Genomic DNA, 17,601 nt, shown 5'->3' on the forward strand with positions numbered 1-17,601 from the left:
GTCCCTCTGTGGAAGATGCTGAGAGTGCTCTACAAAGGGAGAAACCTTCTAACAGTTTGGTTACAAGTATATCATTGCGGGCACATTAGCAAGGGATCAGTCCCCCATCACATAATCATTATAGACAAGTAACGAAGTAATCTCGGGAATGCTCACGGCTGGACCAGATCCTGCCAACTGTGAAACTGTTAAGGGATGTCAGGAGTGGCTGCCTCCTGCCTGGCCACTGTAGCCTGGTCGTCCCAGTGCCAAGGGACCCAGGGTCTCTGCCCAGGATGAGGGACAGGGCTGCTGCTTTCCCCTTTGCTGCTTCAACCAGCGGCGAAGCTGAGCACGTCTCCCAGAGACACACACGGACACAGGACACAGAGAGGACACAGACATGGCTGGTCACACAGCCTGACACAGACAAGACACTGCCGCCAGCAGCACCCGCACACAGGACCCCCATCACACACCAGCACCTGCAGCCATGTCCCCTCCTCCTCCGGGGCCAACACCGGCAGACGGTCACTCCTGCAGGCACACGGGCACGCTCGGGACCCTGAGCACCAGCACGGCGCCTCTGCCACCCGGGACCCCTGCCCGGACCCCAGCCCTCTAACCCACCCCATGGGTCCCTGACCTACCCCATGGGTCCAGCTCGGTGCTGCTGCTCCACACAGGCAGCATTCGCACCCCCGTCCCACGGGCACCCAACACCCACGGGTCCCCCCAGCTACCAGCACCGACTCCTGCCCACCTGAGACCCCAGCCCGGACCCGAGGCCCCCCTGCTCCTGAAGTTTGCTAGTGAATACACACACACACCCCCAGCACATGTGGTTGGGGGGATACAGACCATTGGAACTGATTTCCCCAAACCACTTCCCTTTTTGCACTTTTTTACTGCTTCCTTGACAGAAGAGTTTTTTCTTCCTTCTTTTTCTTTATTTTCTTTTTTGTTGGTCTGAGCTTATCCAGGGTTGGCCAGATGGCTGCATACGTCTCTCAAGAAATATTTATGTGCCAGGCAAGTGACAATTGCCCTGCTAGGTCTGTGGGTTCGGGGTATTTGCCTTAACCCTTCACCCTCTGGTGTTTTGAGACCCGCCCCACACTGATGACGCAGTTGAGGGCGTGCACAAGTGCTGCGGATCAGAGGTTGCAGTGGATGAAGGTGGCCGTCCATGTGCTGGAAGGGAGACATGGTAGCTCACCTGAGGCAGAAGGAAGAAGAAGGTGAGGAAGCAGGAGGTTACTGACAGCTTTTCTTTCTTTTTCTCTGCCTGCTCCCTGGAAAAAGCATGAAGCTCACTCCTCCTCAAAAGGCTGAGAGCAGATTTCAAGTCCTAGGGCAAGGGGAGAAGGAGAGGAGGCCAGTGCTCTCCTTGCTGGGGGGAAAGCTGCAGGGCCCCCCTCCTGCCAATGCCACCCTTGCCCATTTTGGGGACTGCTGCCACGATTGCTCTGGGGCTCTATGTGCCCTCTTGATGAGGTGGGGTGGGTTGTGGCCCGCAGCTCAGGTAATTTGTTCTGCTCTGGGACGGAAGAATGTCCCCCTGTGGGACCTGGGGCTCCCCGGGAGGAGAGGGGGCTCCTTCCCAATGTCAAGGCAGGTTGATTTGCAGAGGACAGGGAACGTTCACAGTGCTCGTGTGGCACTACCAGTAGCAGAACTCTGCCTTATCTGCTAGGATTTTGGGCAGGCTCATGAGGGATCCGCTGCCACTGAGTGTTGTCTCTGGGACTCTGCCACACCGCTATGGTAATACTCATGTTCATTTTGCAGTTTCAGCTCCCAGTCCCGGAACATCAGCTGACGGTATGTGACATTTCAGCAGAAGCTACTATGCTACACGCAGCTATCTCAGCCAGGAGATAACGGTGCAGAGCCATCTGTGCACGTAGGGAATACAAGGGACACATCAGATCCTCCTTTTCTGTCAGAGTTTGAAGAAGAGAGGTGATTCAGTGGGTGTTCTCTAAGCAACCGACAGTATCACCCGCTTATTGCAGTGGAGGTTGGCTGGAGCTCTGCTCTCCGAGTCTGATTTGGGCCAGGGGACACACCATTAACCATGTGTCTTCCATTTGAGAAACGAAGGTGTAAGTCCTCTCCTGCTTTGGTAGAGAAGCCAGGGTGCTTTACGGAAAGAGGAGCATGCTTAGCAACTGTTTTCCAAGTAAATACTCACCAGTCTTTCCCACGAATGTGTTCTTCCTCCATTGGGTTCCTTCTGCCCTACTTGGTTAAACTTAATGGAGCCGTGTGAGGAGGAGCTGGTTCCCCCCACCTTCCCTAAATAAGAGGTAGATAGAATTGCTCAGGTGGTTACTCAGTGCAAGCCATTGTAAAGGTCTTTGGAAATCTAAAACCGTCGTGTAGAACAAGTGCTGCATACTGGGAATGTGTTGTGGGAATAATTTTGAGAGGCTAATGCGAAGTTTGCCTTTATTAGAAGGTGGTGCTCATGTTTCTCATTGGTGTAGATTACAGGCAGAAGTACAGAGACCATGCAGCAAGAGAGTTCTGTACTTCTAGAGAGGTGAACACTCGCCAGGCTGGGAACATGTCTCTAAGCAGCAGATATGCCAAGCTGATGAAGGTTGCAAAGACTCAGAACAGAACTGAACAAGAACACAAGGTCCTGTGTTCTTGACATGAGACATGAGGAGGCCAGTAGGGAAGGTGCTGACCCTACCATCACTGTGGAAACTCTTTTTCAGCCTGATAAAAGAGGGCAAATACCACAGATCTTTGTGCTAGTGGGAGCTGCAGGGATTGGAAAGACGGTGACATCAAGAAAGATCATGTTAGACTGGGCAAACAGAGCCCTTTATGCGCAGTTTGACTATGCTTTCTACATAAGCTGTAGAGATCAACCTTTCCTAGCAGGAGGACATGCTGAGTCTGGGTGACTTGATGTCAGATTGCTGTCCTGATTGACAGGCACCACTTAGAGACATCCTGGCTAATCCCCAGAAGCTTCTGTTCATCGTTGATGGCTTTGATGAAATGAGGTTTTCCTTGGAACAACCAAAATGTAATTCATGCTCAAGTGCTGAGGAAAAGAAGCCCATGGAAATTATTCTGAGCAGCGTATTGGAGAAGACTCTCCTTTCAGAGTCCTCCTTACTCATCACCACAAGACCAACAGCTCTTCAAAGCCTGGAGCAGTGTTTAAAGACAGAGTGTTTTGCAGAGATACTGGGGTTTTAGGAAGCTGAGAGGGAGGAATATTTCCACAAGTTCTTCATGGATGAAGACAAAGCAAAGAAAGCCATTAGCTTTGTCAAAAGAAATGACATTCTTTTTACCATGTGCCTTGTACCCGTTGCGTGTTGGACCATCTGTGCTGTTCTTGAACAAGAACTTGATGAAGGGAAAGATCTTTCACAGGCTCCTACAACAATCACAGAGCTGTAGGTGTCCTACCTTTCCAGATTACTCAAGTGTGGGAAAGAAGATCTGAAGCAGGATCTGAAGAAGTTCCTGGGCAGACTTTGCTGCCTGGCTGCTGATTGAATCTGGAAGCAGGAGAGGCTCTTTGAGGAAAAGGAGATTGAGGAACATGTCTTAAATCACCCAGTTCTCTCCTCCCTTTTTATGAATGAGAGTGTTCTGAGAAAAGATTGGGAGTGCGTGACTGTCTACAGCTTCATTCATCTGAGTTTTCAAGAGTTTTTTGCAGTGTTGTTCTATGCACTGGGGGATGATGGGGATGCAAGGAGACACTCAAGGACTCCTGAGAAGACAATAAAGGTAGTGCTTGAAAATGAGAGTGAATGTAAAACACGTTTGATAGTGGTGTGATTCCTGTTTGGCCTGTTCAACAAGGAACTAAAGAAGAAGCTGAAGGAAATAACTGGATGTGAAACTTCACCTCAAATTGAGGAAGATTTGCTGAGGTGGATTCAGATAAGCCAAGGAGTAGCTTCAGGTTCTGATAGAGTGATTTATGACTTGATTATATTTCACTGTTTGTTCGAGAGTCAAGACGAAACATTTGTGAGCCGTGCATTGGAGCCTTTCACGGGGATTGCTCTGAGAGACATCAGCCTGACCCTGATCAAAGGGTTTTCTCCTTCTGTGTCAAACACTGGAAGGGACTGGACTCCCTTCATCTTGAATGGTACTTCCTTACATGGGAAGACCATGAAAATGAGGTTATTCCAGGACCCCCAGAGAGACCTTGTTTGTAAGTATTGTATTGTTTGACCACCACAGTGACAAAGTTCCTTGAGCCACTAAGTTGGTCTTCTCTCCCTTTTTAATAACTAAAAATGCTAGAAAAATGGTAGTTTGCTTTCCCGTCAAACTAATGCTATTATAGCGAAGGGACTCTTCTCACGTTCCTATTAACAAAACTCTTCCCCCGACCCCTTCCTCATTTTATTCCGGATTGACTAAGGCTGTTGTGGAGACCATGCTGATGGAGTTGAGACCTGCTTATGTGAGCAGCTCCATAAAGGACCTGCGGAGCTGTGTAGCCATCCACTGTCTCTACAAAGCCTCTTCTAGGTCCAGGAAAGGATCAAGCCAGAGTGGTTTTTCCTCTGCAGGAAATACAGGTGCTTATCTCCACCACATTGCCCTAGTAGAGGGAGGCACTGCAAAGATATTTTTAAAAGCCTTTTCATTTGCACTTCCTGAAAATGCAAACCTGTTTTTTTTTTTCACTACCCCTTTCCCTGTAGCCCTTGGTCTGAAAGGCTGGAAGGTTTGACTTGGATTCAGAGAGGGACCTAGCAGAGAAGCAGAGCAAAAAGCTTGGACCACCCTGTTTGAGTCTGGAAGGGGTTAAGCTGCAGGCTTCTCCCTTGATGCACTTGACTCTGTTGGCGTCGTGCAGGCTGGCAGTCTGTGGTGGAGATCTGCTCACAAGAGTGCTATGCTTGATTGGGAAAAGGGCTCTCGTACCCAGCTAGGAGAGATCTGTTCACCTCTCAGCAGTATGGCAAGGCAAGTGCCCACGAGTCCTGAGTGAGCTGGAAGAGATGCTCAGCACAGCAGAAAACGAGCCCGGACTCCTGAGACGGGGCAAGAGATGTCTCATGTTGCAGAAGGCTTTTCAGGAGTTTGGTACTGGAAAAACCATAACCCCTGTAAAAGCATGTTTTTTGCCTCTATCCCCTCTCCTCTGTGGGGTGCAACCTCCTCATTGTGGTGAGGCTTTCTTGTGGCATTGGGCACTATCAAAGCACAGTCTTCTTTCACGGCACTGTAGGTGCACTTCCAAGGTCAGCAGTGGGACTGGCGAGGAGTTTGAGGAGGTGTGGTAGTATTGGGCACTACCCTGCACCTGTTTCCCCATCAGTGTCAGGAAGAGAGATCCCAGAGTTCCCTCCCCAACACCGAGGAAGTGTGGTGAAGAATGCCTCAACAGCACAAGCAAGTCAGATGCAAGCGCAGTGCGAGAAAACAGGTCTGTTGTCCTGCTCCACGTTGCAGTGATCGTGTGTGGGGCTGGTGAATGGGTACGCCCAAACAGCATGCCCACCTGGATTCTGGGCCAGCTGGGGCTCTGAGTGTCCACAGACCTGGTCAGATACAGCCCCTCACGGGCTGTATCCCATAGCCAGCCTTCCTGAGGTAGCTTCTTGCCCTTGTACTGGGGCTATTGCTCATGGCACCAGCTGTCAATACCAGGCTGGACTCGACCCCTGTGGTTTTTCCCTGTGAGAGGTGTGTCTGTTCCAGCAGCTCTGATAACCCCCGTCCCCTCTTTGGTGCGTCTCCCTGCAGCCTGTGGCAGTGCCAGCTCACCAGCCTCGCGTGCAGGGACCTGGATGCAGCACTGAGCACCAGCTGGAGCCTGAAGAAGCTGGACGTGCAAGACAGGCAGATGGGAGACACTGGGCTGCGGCTGCTGTGCGAGGGGCTGAAGCATCCCTCCTGCTGCCTGGAGACACTGTGGTGGGAGACCCGGAGCTCCTCAGGGTATTTCCCTGGGCAGCACTCTGTGGGGCTGGGGCTGGGCAGCTACTTCTGCCAGCTGGGATGTGGAGATGGAAGCGGTGTCTCCCAAATGGTGCTCATCAGAGAGGTGCGCTGAGAGAGGATATAACACCTAAGAGGGAAGGCAGCTCTTCTGCGATGATGGGGTGGGTGAAAGTGCTGCTGAGCTTGAGGTCCCCACTGTTGTACTGGGACATGGGACATGGCTGAAGCTAGGGTGGTCGCATGGAGCTAATGTGGGAGGAAATGGATCCCAAAACACAGGCAGGTGGGCTGGACAACTAAAATGGTCTTGCTTGCCCTCTCTTCCATGCAGGAAAAGAACAGCTGGGCAGAAGAAGGATGTCCTGGAGAGGCCAGTGGAGGTCTTTACATCAGCCTTTGCATGGCGGGATTTTGCAACCCTGCCATGAATGAGCAAGCCCAGCAGTAAGGGTTGGGTTGGCAAAGGGGGAGTTAGTGTTGTCACGTTTTCGGTTGAAGGAGTGCATCCTTACGTGTATGTCCTGAAGGCAGGCAGGGTCTGAAGGATTGTAGGAATAGGCCTGTTTTCCAGACTCTCCACAGCTCCAGCCATTTGCAGAAGGGCAGTTAACCAGCAGGGTCTTGTCCAGATCCAGAATCATAAAGTACTTTAGGTAGGAGGGTCCTCCAGAGGTCATGTAGGACTTCTTCACATTCAAAGCTGGGCTGCCATAATGAGTTGTTCAGGGTCCTGTCCACTGGGTTAGGAATGTTTCCAAGGATGAGGATCCCACAGTCCCTCCGGGGTCTTGTTCCATTGTTTGACCACACTTATGGTGGAGGGACGGGGGGCAGAGAGATCTGAAGTCTAATGAGTTTCCTGTGTTGCGACTCGTGGCTGTTGCCTCTTATCCTTCCATTAGGCAGCACTGAGAAGAGCCCTTTGTTCCCTTCTGGAAAGAAATGGGTTCAGAGGAGGCCAAGGGCTGGGCTTGGAGCAGGCGGTGGCTCCAGCGCCGAGCCCTTGGCCAAGCACTGGATCCCATGAGTGTGGGCAGGGTTTCTGGCCGTGGTGTGTGGGCATAGGCCCTTTGAGAGGCACGTGGGTGGTTACATCTCTCCGGGTGGCTGTGATGGTCTTGTGGCTCCTTTTCCTGCATCTCCCTTGCAGCCTGCGACATTGCCAGCTGACCAGCGCCGGCTGCGGGGACCTGGCTGCCATGCTCAGCACCAGCCCACGTCTGCGGGAGCTGCACCTGGGTGATAATTATTTTGGAGATGCTGGGGTGCGGCTGCCGTGAGAGGGGCTGAAGCAACCCACCTGCCGGCTGGAGATCATGGGGTGAGGGACCCAGGGCCCCCTGGGGCATTTCCCGGGCATTTCCCTTGATGGGGTCTGGGATGGCACTGGAGCTGGGACGCAGGGATGGGGAGAGGCTGCCATGGAGGTGAGCCTGCAGCGCTGGCTCCCTGCTCATCCCATGCTCCCCACCTGCCTGCACAGGGAACGAGAGGAGTGTGTGAAAGTGGTGCCCTTCCAGGTGCCTGTTTCCCCAGACCTGGTGTCTGCTGAGCCCGGGGTGTTCAGTCCCACGTGAGCAGGCACCAGAGGAGGGCAGAGGACACATCCTTGTGAGAAGTCCCTCTTCTGCCATGGGCAAGTCATCCTGGGCTGGGCCACAAGGCTCCCTCCCCGTCCTTGCCTTTACTCCCATCTCTACATTGGCTGCTGTGTTGAGCGTTGGGGCTCTTGTGCAGGCCCTGTGCCATCTCTGCCACCTCTGCCTGGGTGTTTGAGCCATTTCGGGCATCTCCTGTGGCTCTAGAGTGCTCTGCCAAGCCATGGGAATGAGCGGCACAATTACTGCTTCCCTGGTGGGATCTTAGTGGGTGCCCACTGAGAGGACTTTGTGAACAAAACAAAGTGCCCAGAAATTCTAAATTTGTTTTGTCTGTAGCCTTGGGGAGAGCCCAGTGACTGGGGAAGCTCAGGGTCGCAGACTAGTGGGACTGAACTGGGAAGGCTGGTGGGTGGGTGGGTATGGCTTGTCTCCTGGTGGCTGTGACAGTCCCACAGCTCCTGTGTCCCTCCCCTGCAGACTGCAGTGGTGCCAGATCACCAGCTTGGCTGCCGTGCTCAGCACCAGCCTGAGTCTGTGGGAGACACTGGGGGGCAGTTGCTGTGCGAGGGGCTGAAGCATCCCTCCTGCCGGCTGGAGAGGCTGTAGTGAGGGACTCAGGGCTCCCTAGGGATTTTCACATGCTGTTAACACTCCCTCTCCCATCAGTCCTTTTTCCTCACAGCCTTCTTGGCCCTGGGGCTGCCATCACAAATTTCAGGGCTCAAGTACAGGCCTTGTATCATGATGGGCCCAAAGTAGTGGGAAGGATGGTTGGGGATAAGAACCAGCAGGAATTATTGAGAAGATGGGTCTGATGAAAGGTTGCATCCAAATTTGCAAGAAGAGAAGAGCTGGGACATTGGATACATGGGGAGTGTCGTGGTTTAGCCTCAGATGGCAACAAAGAACCACGTGCCGCTCGCACGTGCCTTCCTAATACAGGAATGTATTAGTTTGGGGAGGAATAATGAGGAGAAATAACTGGACTCCAGACGATCCAATGTGAATCAACAGAAGCCGTTTATTAAGCACAGATCATCATCTTTTATACCCTGTGTTGTAGCTGTACATGCTACTTGCTTATTTCTGATTAGCTAGTTACACCGTCCACGCGCTGTCCATGAAGTTCATTCACAGATCAGATTGGTTACAAGAATTCACATAGTAAATTGCTTAGTCATTAGCACAAGATGTTTTCTACCTTCTCAGTTCTCATTTTTCCCATATACTAATTCCATCTTCTACCACCTGTTTTGCTCTTAATCTAATCTCTCATAGTAGGGAGGCTGGCTCACATGGCCATTTTCTCTCAGACACATTCCTACAGAATAACCCCATGCATCATGTTAGGGGCTGACCTGCTGGAGAGCAGCTCTGTGGAAAGAGACCTGGGACTCCCAGTGGACAACAGGATGACCATGAGCCAGCAATGGGACCTTGTGGCCAAAAAGACCAATGGCATCCTGGGGTGCATCAAGAAGAGCGTGGCCAGCAGGTGGAGGGAGGTCATCCTCCCCCTCTACTCTGCCTTGGTGAGGCCGCACCTGGAGCGCTGTGTCCAGTTCTGGGCTCCCCGGTTCAAGAAGGACAGGGAACTGCTGGAGAGGGTGCAGCAAAGGGCTACCAAGATGCTGAGGGGACTGGAAGACCTCTCTTATGAAGAAAGGCTGAGGGATTTGGGTCTCTTCAGTCTGGAAAAAAGACGGCTGAGGGGGGATCTTATCAACGCTTATAAATACTTAAAGGATGGGTGTTAGGAGGATGGGGCCAGGCTCTTTTCAGTGGTGCCCAGCAACAGGACAGGAGGTAACAGGCACAAACTTGAGCATAGGAAGTTCCATCTCAACATGAGGAGGAACTTCTTTCCTCTGAGGGTGGCAGAGCCCTGGCACAGGCTGCCCAGAGAGGTGGTGGAGTGTCCGTCTCTGAAGACATTCCAAACCCGCCTGGACGCATTCCTGTGCAGCCTGCTCTGGGTGACCCTGCTCTGGCAGGGGGTTTGGACTAGATGATCTCCAGAGGTCCCTTCCACGCCCTATCATTCTGTGATTTTGTGAACAAAACTGCTGATGTAGAGGGCCTGATGTTCACTCTTGGGATGTTTTGGGTTGCTTTCCTTTCGGCTTACCTTTGGGCTTGTGCTATGGACTGGAAGCCTACAGACAGCCGGAGCGCATTAGTTGTGCTCCCAGAGTAGAACTTCTGGGGCCAGCTCATCACAGAGGCACCCAGTTCCCACCCTCTGAGGCTGCTCCACAGGGTGAAACGAAGCACAACAACTGGGCCAATCCACAGGTGTATCTCAAAAACATGCCACTGACAGGAGTGAAAAGACTCATGGAAATGCTCAAAGAGAAAGTGCCCCTGCCATTTCCTTCCACTACTACCACAGTCCTCTGTCGGCTGATCTGTGTGACTCCTGGCTACCTGGGCATGGCTACAGTTATCGATCTCCAAACACATGCCTCAGTGTTTCCAGGCAGTTCCTCTTGCTGGGCTGTGCGCTCTCAGCCATGCTTCTCTGTCACAGTCACTGCTGGTGGGGACACTCTCTTGGGATACCTTTGCCCAAGGAAGCTTTAAAACCCAACCCAGAAGAAAAGGTTCTCTGAACGAGGTGCCCACCTGCCCGTCTCTGTTCCCCATAGGCTCTGCTGTGGGCAGCACAGACCCCATCGGTGCAGTTGTACCTGCGAGCCAAGGCCTGGGCTGTCAGCCACTCCTCTACTTTTGTGTCACCTCCAAACTTGCTGAGGGTGCACTTGGTCCTTGTGTCTAATGAAGATGTTGAACAGTATCAGCCCCAGTGTTGATCGCTGGGGTATCCCACTGGTGACTGGCCTCCAGGTGGACCCAGTGCCACAAACCTTGAGTCAAGCCGTTCCGCCGGTTTAAAATGTTTTAAATCCATCTCATGTCTGCTTTCCTAGCCTTTCCTAGCCACTAGTGTGTCTAAGTGGGTGTTGCAGAAGACAGTGTCAAAATCCCTTCTGAAGTTCAGATAAATGACATCCAGTACTCTCTCCTCATCCACCAAGCCACTCATTTTAGCAAAGACAGCTGTCAGGTTGGTCAGACGTGGTTTGCCCTTTGCAAATCCATGCAGTCCTTCCAGTCACCTTCCCGTCCTTCCTGTGATCAGAATTGGTTCCCGGGATTATTTGCTCCATCACCTTTCCTGGGATGGAGGTGACTGACCAGCCTAGAGTATTGTCCCAAAGTGGGGTCATTTACCTGGTGTGCGACGCCAATATACGCACAGAGTAGCGGTATGAGCTATTTATTTAATGTCTGCAGAGATGAGTGCTGGGTGGTGATCCACAAAGCTAGCACACTGGCCTACAAACCCCTCCGAATATTTATATGGTCCAAAACACAGAAATACATGCCCTTAATTATAATAATTGGTTAGTACCTTATCATAACAATTTCTATTGGTTAGTACAGTCTCTCGCTTTCATTTGGAGTAACAAGGTCCTTTCATTGCTATGTGCATGCTCCAGCACCTTGGGGTCCAATCCAGTCTCCACTTGAGTTGGTGGTCGCGATCTCCCACTGCCACATTTACCTCTCCCCCCAGTTACTGCAAATTTTTGTTGACTTTATGCCTTATCCAGCAGCTGTCTGCTTTTCAGACGTTTTCGGCATCCCCTGTGATGGGATGTTCCTTATTATCAGCCTTCTGTTCTTCTTCAAAGGTATATACATTAGGAAGGCATTTATTGTTGATACCAAGCGTCTGGTTTCACAGGGCCTTTTTACAGCTCTTTATTCTTACTTACTTAATGAGAGATTCTACCTTCTAAAATATATTTTACCTTTTTAAAAGTACATTCTACCTTCTTAAAGTACATCAGTGGTTCCCTGGATCCTCTTTCTTGTCTCTCTTGAAGACAGGGGCAATATTTGCATTTTCCAGACCTCAGGAACCTGCCCTGACCATCATGACCTTCCAGACATTATCAAGAGTGACCTCGCAGTGACACCAGTCAGCTCCCATGGCCCTCGTGGCTGCATCCCACCAGGTCCACGGACTTACCTGTGTCCCATTTGTTTAAACACCAAGGATAAGCCTGCCTTACCGTGGACTCTCCCATTGCTCTCAGGGACCTGGAATTGCTGAAGGCCAGTCTTACCAGTGAAGACTGAGGTGAAGAAGGCATTCAGTACTTTGGCCTTCTGCATGTCCTTTGTGACCAGGCCCCTGCTCCCGTTCAGCAGCAGGCCCACATCTTCTGTATTATTCATTCTGCTGGGGATGTACCTAGAGAAGCCTTTCTTGTCGCCCTTCACATCCCTCACCACATTCAACTCCAGTTGGGCTTTGGCTTTCCTAACCTGATCCCTGCCCTCGGACAGCATCTCTGTATTCTTCCCAAGACACCTTCCTGTGCTTCTACCTCCTGTATGCTTCCTTTTCGTGTTTGATGGATGGTCTGGTTGTTGAGCCTGGAGGAGGTGATCCTTGATTGTCAACTAGCTCTCCTTGACCCTTCTTCCCTGGAGGACAGTCTCTCATCAGATTCTTCCATGCAGGTCTTTGAAGAGGCCAGGGTTGGCTCCCCTGAAGTCCAGGGCTGTGATCTGCTGCTCTCTCATGTAAAGGGCAAGTCCCCCACCCTTCTTTCCCAGCATGTCCATCCAAAAAAAGCCTGTATCCACTCGTTTTGAGCTACCCCAGTATGACTCTGTGACCCCGATGAGCTACTAAAGCCCTGAGACTGCACGCAGACCTCCAGTTCCTCTTGTTTCTTCCCTGTCCTGCGTGGATCTGTGTAACAGCACTTCACAGAGGTGCCCAGCTGGGCCGACTTCCCAGGAAGCGGGGGGAGCTCTCCTCATGGCTGTGTCCAATGGGCACTTCCTCTTGTATGTGGATATTCTTGGGCTGCGCTGGGAGCAGGGGTTGTCTCCAGCGCTGGTCCCTCACTGGCCAAGGGACGTGCATTTTGGGGTTATAGGTGGGATTTGTGGCCATTCCTTTTGGGCAACGGCCTAGTGAGGTGTGTGCACGTCTGTCATCCCACCTGTGACAAGACCCGTTGTATTCCCCCGGGGAATACAACCCCGGGGGGGGCTGACGGCACCCCTGGCTCCTCTTTGGGGCATCTCTCCGCAGGCTGTGGTGCTGCCAGATCACTGGCACCGGCTGCAGGAACCTGGCCAAGGCGCTGGGCACCAACCGGAGCCTGTGGGAGCTGGACATCGGTTTCGATGAGCTGGGAGATGCTGGGGCGCTGCTGCTGTGAGAGGGGCTGAAGGATTCCACCTGGCAGCAGCAGAGCGTGGGGTGAGGGACCTGGGGCTTCCCAGGGCATTTCCCTGGCTGCCCCACAGGCAGCGCTCGATGGGGCTGGGGCTGGGCCGCAGGGATGGGGAGAGGCTGCCATGGAGATGAGCCTGCAGCAATGGCTCCCTGCTCATCCCATGCTCCCCGCCTGCCTGCCCCGGGGACAAGAGGAGTGTGTGAAAGTCTTCCTCCAGGCATCTTCTTCCCTTGACCTGGGTCCTACACCCTTGGGGTGGCTTCCAGGTGTACCTTGTGTAGAGGAGTGGATGGATTTTCACTTAATGCCCACTGGTAGCTCTAATTTTGCTATTGCTTTGGTCCAGCCGCATCCAGTCAGTTCCTGGCCATGTTAGCCTCCTACCTGGAGAGTCATATCCCATTTCTAGAATTGCCATTCAGATATTTACCTCTTTCTTAAGGTTGTTGAGAGGTTGAACTATATTGCTGTTTCATGGTGTAAGATCTGAGGTTGGATTTAGATGGTTGTCCTATCCCCAGCCAGCACGGAGCAAAGACTCCACATCTCCAGCACTGGGAGATCTTTGCATTGCGAGCATGGGGAGGTTGTGTCTCTTCTCAGTCAAAGAAGGGTTCTGCTATGAAGGTCCTTATTCTGAAGGAAGGCCAGGGTCTGTTCAGAACAGGCTCATTCGTGGGGCTGCTGACGGAGTTTTTCCAAGACCACAAGGTCTTGTGCTGTGCTGTTTTGGCTGGAGGATCAATTAAGAGGGGCACCCTGCTGCACGAAAGGCGTGCTGATTGTGGTTTGCACGCTTTGAACAAAGAGGAATTGCCTTGGTGAAGGGTCTTCAGGGGAACAGAAATCCTCAGACCAGCTCAGCCTTTTAAGCTCCCCGCACCCCTCCCCATGACAGCTCCTGGGCAGGGGGAGCAGCAGTTGGGGAATGGGGATGACAGCAAGAGGGGGCTCTGGAAGGCACTTGGAGCAGGATGGGGTGAAGCAGAGGTCTTGCTGGTCCCTGCAGTGCACTGGGGTGTCAGGCAGTGGTCACTATCGGGCAGATTTAACAGTTGTTCTTCTCTGCTTCCCTCCAAAGGTTGATCAGATCTGGATTAAATGAAAGAACACAGCAGAATCTGGCTCCCTGAAAGAGGAAAAGCCCAGGTGGAATAAATGTCGCACTTCTTGAGCAGGCTGGTCTGCAGGCAAGGTCTCTGGCCTCATGATGCTCTCACAGAGACGGGCTAAAAGTTAAAAGTGATTTGGGAATGAGGGGATGTTCCCTGCATTTATGGATATTTCCTTTAAAGCCAAAAGGGGGTAACCAATGTGTATGGTTGGGATGTCGCTGCAGTCTTGGCTGGCCGTCATAAGGAGGGTGGGAGATGCTGGCCTCTACTCAGGCATAACAGCAGCTTTTTGGGTCCTGCCTGGATCTCCGTTAGGTTGGGAGGGGAGCAGAGGGCAGAGGGAGTGAGGGTAGGGATGTAGAGAACAGCACTGAGGGATTGAGTAGGCCCTCCTTGAAGTCTCTGAGAGCTTTGCATGTGAGGATGGATGTTTAGCCTGTTCCCAGGAATTTTTGATTTTGATCGTTCTGATTTGACAGCTTCCAAGGAGGTTGCTACTCTCTCTTTTGTTTATGTATGCTTTTATCCAGGAGAATTTTTTCTGATTTTTGCATAAAGGGCCTGACTCGGGGATCTCCTCAGGTTGTGCCATTTTCCTCCCTTCCTGTAGTTGGTGGCAGTCTCTGGGCTCTCCTAGTTCCAGACAATCCCTAGGGATGGCACCCAGGAAATCTTTCCAGGGTCTGGTTTTCAGTCCACGACAAACAACATCGCAGTGGCAAAGTAGGAACTCCCTGAGCCGCAGAGACGTCCTCTTCTTTTCTCCAGTAAATCCCTGTAAATACGTGTCCAGGTACTTCCTCCTCCTGCCTTGCTGTTCTTCTGTGTGTGTAGTGACAGGATTAAGGATCGCTTGTGTCGCACGGGGACTTTGGCATGAACAAGCAGCAGTTTGTACCTGTAACCATGTAGAGAAGCCAGGTGTGCCCGAAGGAGCCAGGGGGAGGATTCACAGAAGCACCAAATCACAGAACAGCTGCGCTGGGAAGGAACCAAACCCCTCGCGTCAGCTCGGGCAGGCTGCCTAGGTCACGTCCCATCAGGTTTTGAATACCTCCAAGTGCTACCTGAAATGAAAGCCCTCGAAACCAAAAGTAGTTCAGAGAGGAGATATTGCTTTATTCGCTGTCGGGTGCTAGGGGGAAAAACCCACAAACCTAGCACCCCTTACTGGGGATATTCACCCATTATTTATACACAAAATATTCTCATTATTCCGCCTACCTAATACATAACTCCACCTAAGCTTACATATTCATTAGGATGACTGAATAGTCTTTTTGTACACACATACCAAATTTTGCTACGTCAGCAAAACACTTCTGCGCAAGCATGAGTGTCTCGGTGGTCGTTTGGGTAAGGAGACCCTTCCTCACGTTATCCTTTTAAGGCATTGAGTCATCTCAGGACAGTAAAAGTTTGCTGTAAGTTTGCCAACTTCTTGAAGATAATAAGGATGTTCTTTCAAGTAGCTGTAACTCTATCCTAATTGGTACAGGCGTACATACTTGATGTACAGAAGAACCTTGAGGTGATTAACTACTTCTTGTGATCACACCCTTGGTGATGAGCTACTTCTGGCTGTCTCCTCATTATCGCTATCTGTAACATCAGCTCAGTGAATAACTGTTTTTTTGTACACAGTAAGAAGGTCAGTAATTAGCTACTTTCTCACACAATAAGAAGGTTAGTAAGAAACGATCATTTTAGAAACAAAGCAGAGGCCTGTCTTTAGTAACACAAGGACTGAGAATCCACAACTCCTCTGGGCAGCTAGCGTAGCTCACAGGAAAGAAAGTATTTTCTTATGTTTGCAAAGTCCCGAAGTGCAAAGTCCAGCACCTGGGGAGGTGTGACCCCCTGCACCAGCACATCCTGGGGGCAGGCCATTCGGAAAGCAGCATTAGATGGCTCCTGCGAGGCTGCAGGCTGGGATGGGGGAAGAGGGGGCTGTGTCTCAGCTGGGGACTGCTCCTGGCACAGGGCTGCACCACAGAGCGCAGCCCCTCCAGGCTCTCTGCCACCGCGGGGGGGGTCAATGCAGAGGAGCACATCCCTCCTCCTGCACCGCCTCTGCCACCCCCGTGTGTGTCACATCTGTCCCCGACGGCAGCAGCGGGAGCAGGGAAGGGGACAGGCAAGTGCCCTCCCTTGCGTGAGGGCTCCGATGGCCGGGGGAGCTGTGGCGGGGACACGGGATGGGAAAGAGGGGCTCCAGGTGAGTACAACCCCCCCCAGCACACACAGCTGGGGAGATACAGACCCTCACCCCCACCAGGCACAGGGGCTGTGACCCACGGTTCCGCTCCAGGGGCCGGCGCGGAGCCCCTCACTCATTCCACACCCGCCCAGTGTCTGGTTTTGGGGACACAGACCCGCCCTGCTGCAGTGGCTGGAGATTAAAGACTCCCATTTGCCCCCGCAGCTGCGCTGGGAGCCCACTGCTCCAGTACCTGCGCTGGGAGCCCACTGGCTCCGGTAGCTGACACCACAGCTCAGGGACACTCCACCCTTGGTCTGCCACCAGCAGCTGGCACCAAATTCCACTCACACACACAGGGGTGTCACCAGCAGCTGGCACTTGGTCCTTGCAGCACAGAATCACAGAATCATACAATGTGTTGGGTTGGAAGGGACCTCTAAAGGCCATCTAGTCCAACCCCCTGCAGTCAGCAGGGACATGTTCAACTAGATCAAGTTGCTCAGAGCCTCATCAAGCCTGGCCTTGGATGTCTCCAGGGATGGGGCATCTACCACCTCTCTGGGCAACCTGGGCCGGTGTCTCACCACCCTCACTGTAAAGAACTTCTTCCTAATGTCTAATCTAATCTAAACCCACCCTGCTCTAGTTTAAAACTGTATGTCTTTTAACAATTAACTCCTCTACGTTTCACGCAGGTGAAATACAAACTTAGATGGTTTCCTAAGTCCTTGTTCCTTAACGCAGTTAGTCCTGAAAAGCCCTACACCAAACTTCATCATATTTTGGAAAAGGTCAGGACCTTTCCTCCAGGGGACGAGGCAGAAGCTTTGTTCTGAGCCTTGCTCTGACCGTCCTTGTCTTCACAAAGCCAGACAAGCCAACATTACTACCAGACGCAACCAAATGGTATATCCAACCCTTCTTTTTCTTCATAGTTCATGTTAGATCGTCATAGAAATGTAACCCCGTACCTTCTTATGACATTAAAAAAAAAAATTCCATGTGTTTACATGCAGTAGTCAAATTAAAAGCCTCCAAGGCTAGGAGGAGATATGGATTTGTAATTAAAAATAAAAGACTGACAATTTGAAATGAAGTAATGTTTGTGATACTCAGGAATCGAACAAGCTAAAAACATACCTGAAAATATTTTAATTATATTTTAAAATGTTCTTTCATGGCAGTAGCTTCAGTAAATTGCACTACATCAGTCCCTGCATACCATTCAAATTGCGTTCCATTTCTAGAATAATGGTTCACTAGCAAATGACAGAATACAGTTTGTTCCTAATAATTTAAAAAAAAACAACAACAACAAACAAACTGTAAAACATTTATAACTACTACTAAAAAAATAACACTTCAGCCTAGATTAGAATTGCTAGCTTTAAGGAATGAAATATATTTTGTGGTGTAATATTTTTACTATGTTTTCTTGCTAATTTATACATCTCAGCAACAAGCGTGAGGTATCCTGGTGGTTGGTATAA

General features: G+C 51.3%; 1 pseudogene; it reads left to right on the plus strand.

The window, feature by feature from the left end:
• Positions 1–1,186: 1,186 nt before the first annotated feature.
• LOC134509668 (NACHT, LRR and PYD domains-containing protein 12-like) lies at positions 1,187–12,775 on the plus strand (annotated as a pseudogene).
• Positions 12,776–17,601: the final 4,826 nt, after the last annotated feature.

The sequence above is a fragment of the Chroicocephalus ridibundus genome, unplaced genomic scaffold (assembly GCF_963924245.1).
Source record: "Chroicocephalus ridibundus unplaced genomic scaffold, bChrRid1.1 SCAFFOLD_26, whole genome shotgun sequence".
In the NCBI taxonomy this organism is placed as follows: Eukaryota; Metazoa; Chordata; class Aves; order Charadriiformes; family Laridae; genus Chroicocephalus; species Chroicocephalus ridibundus.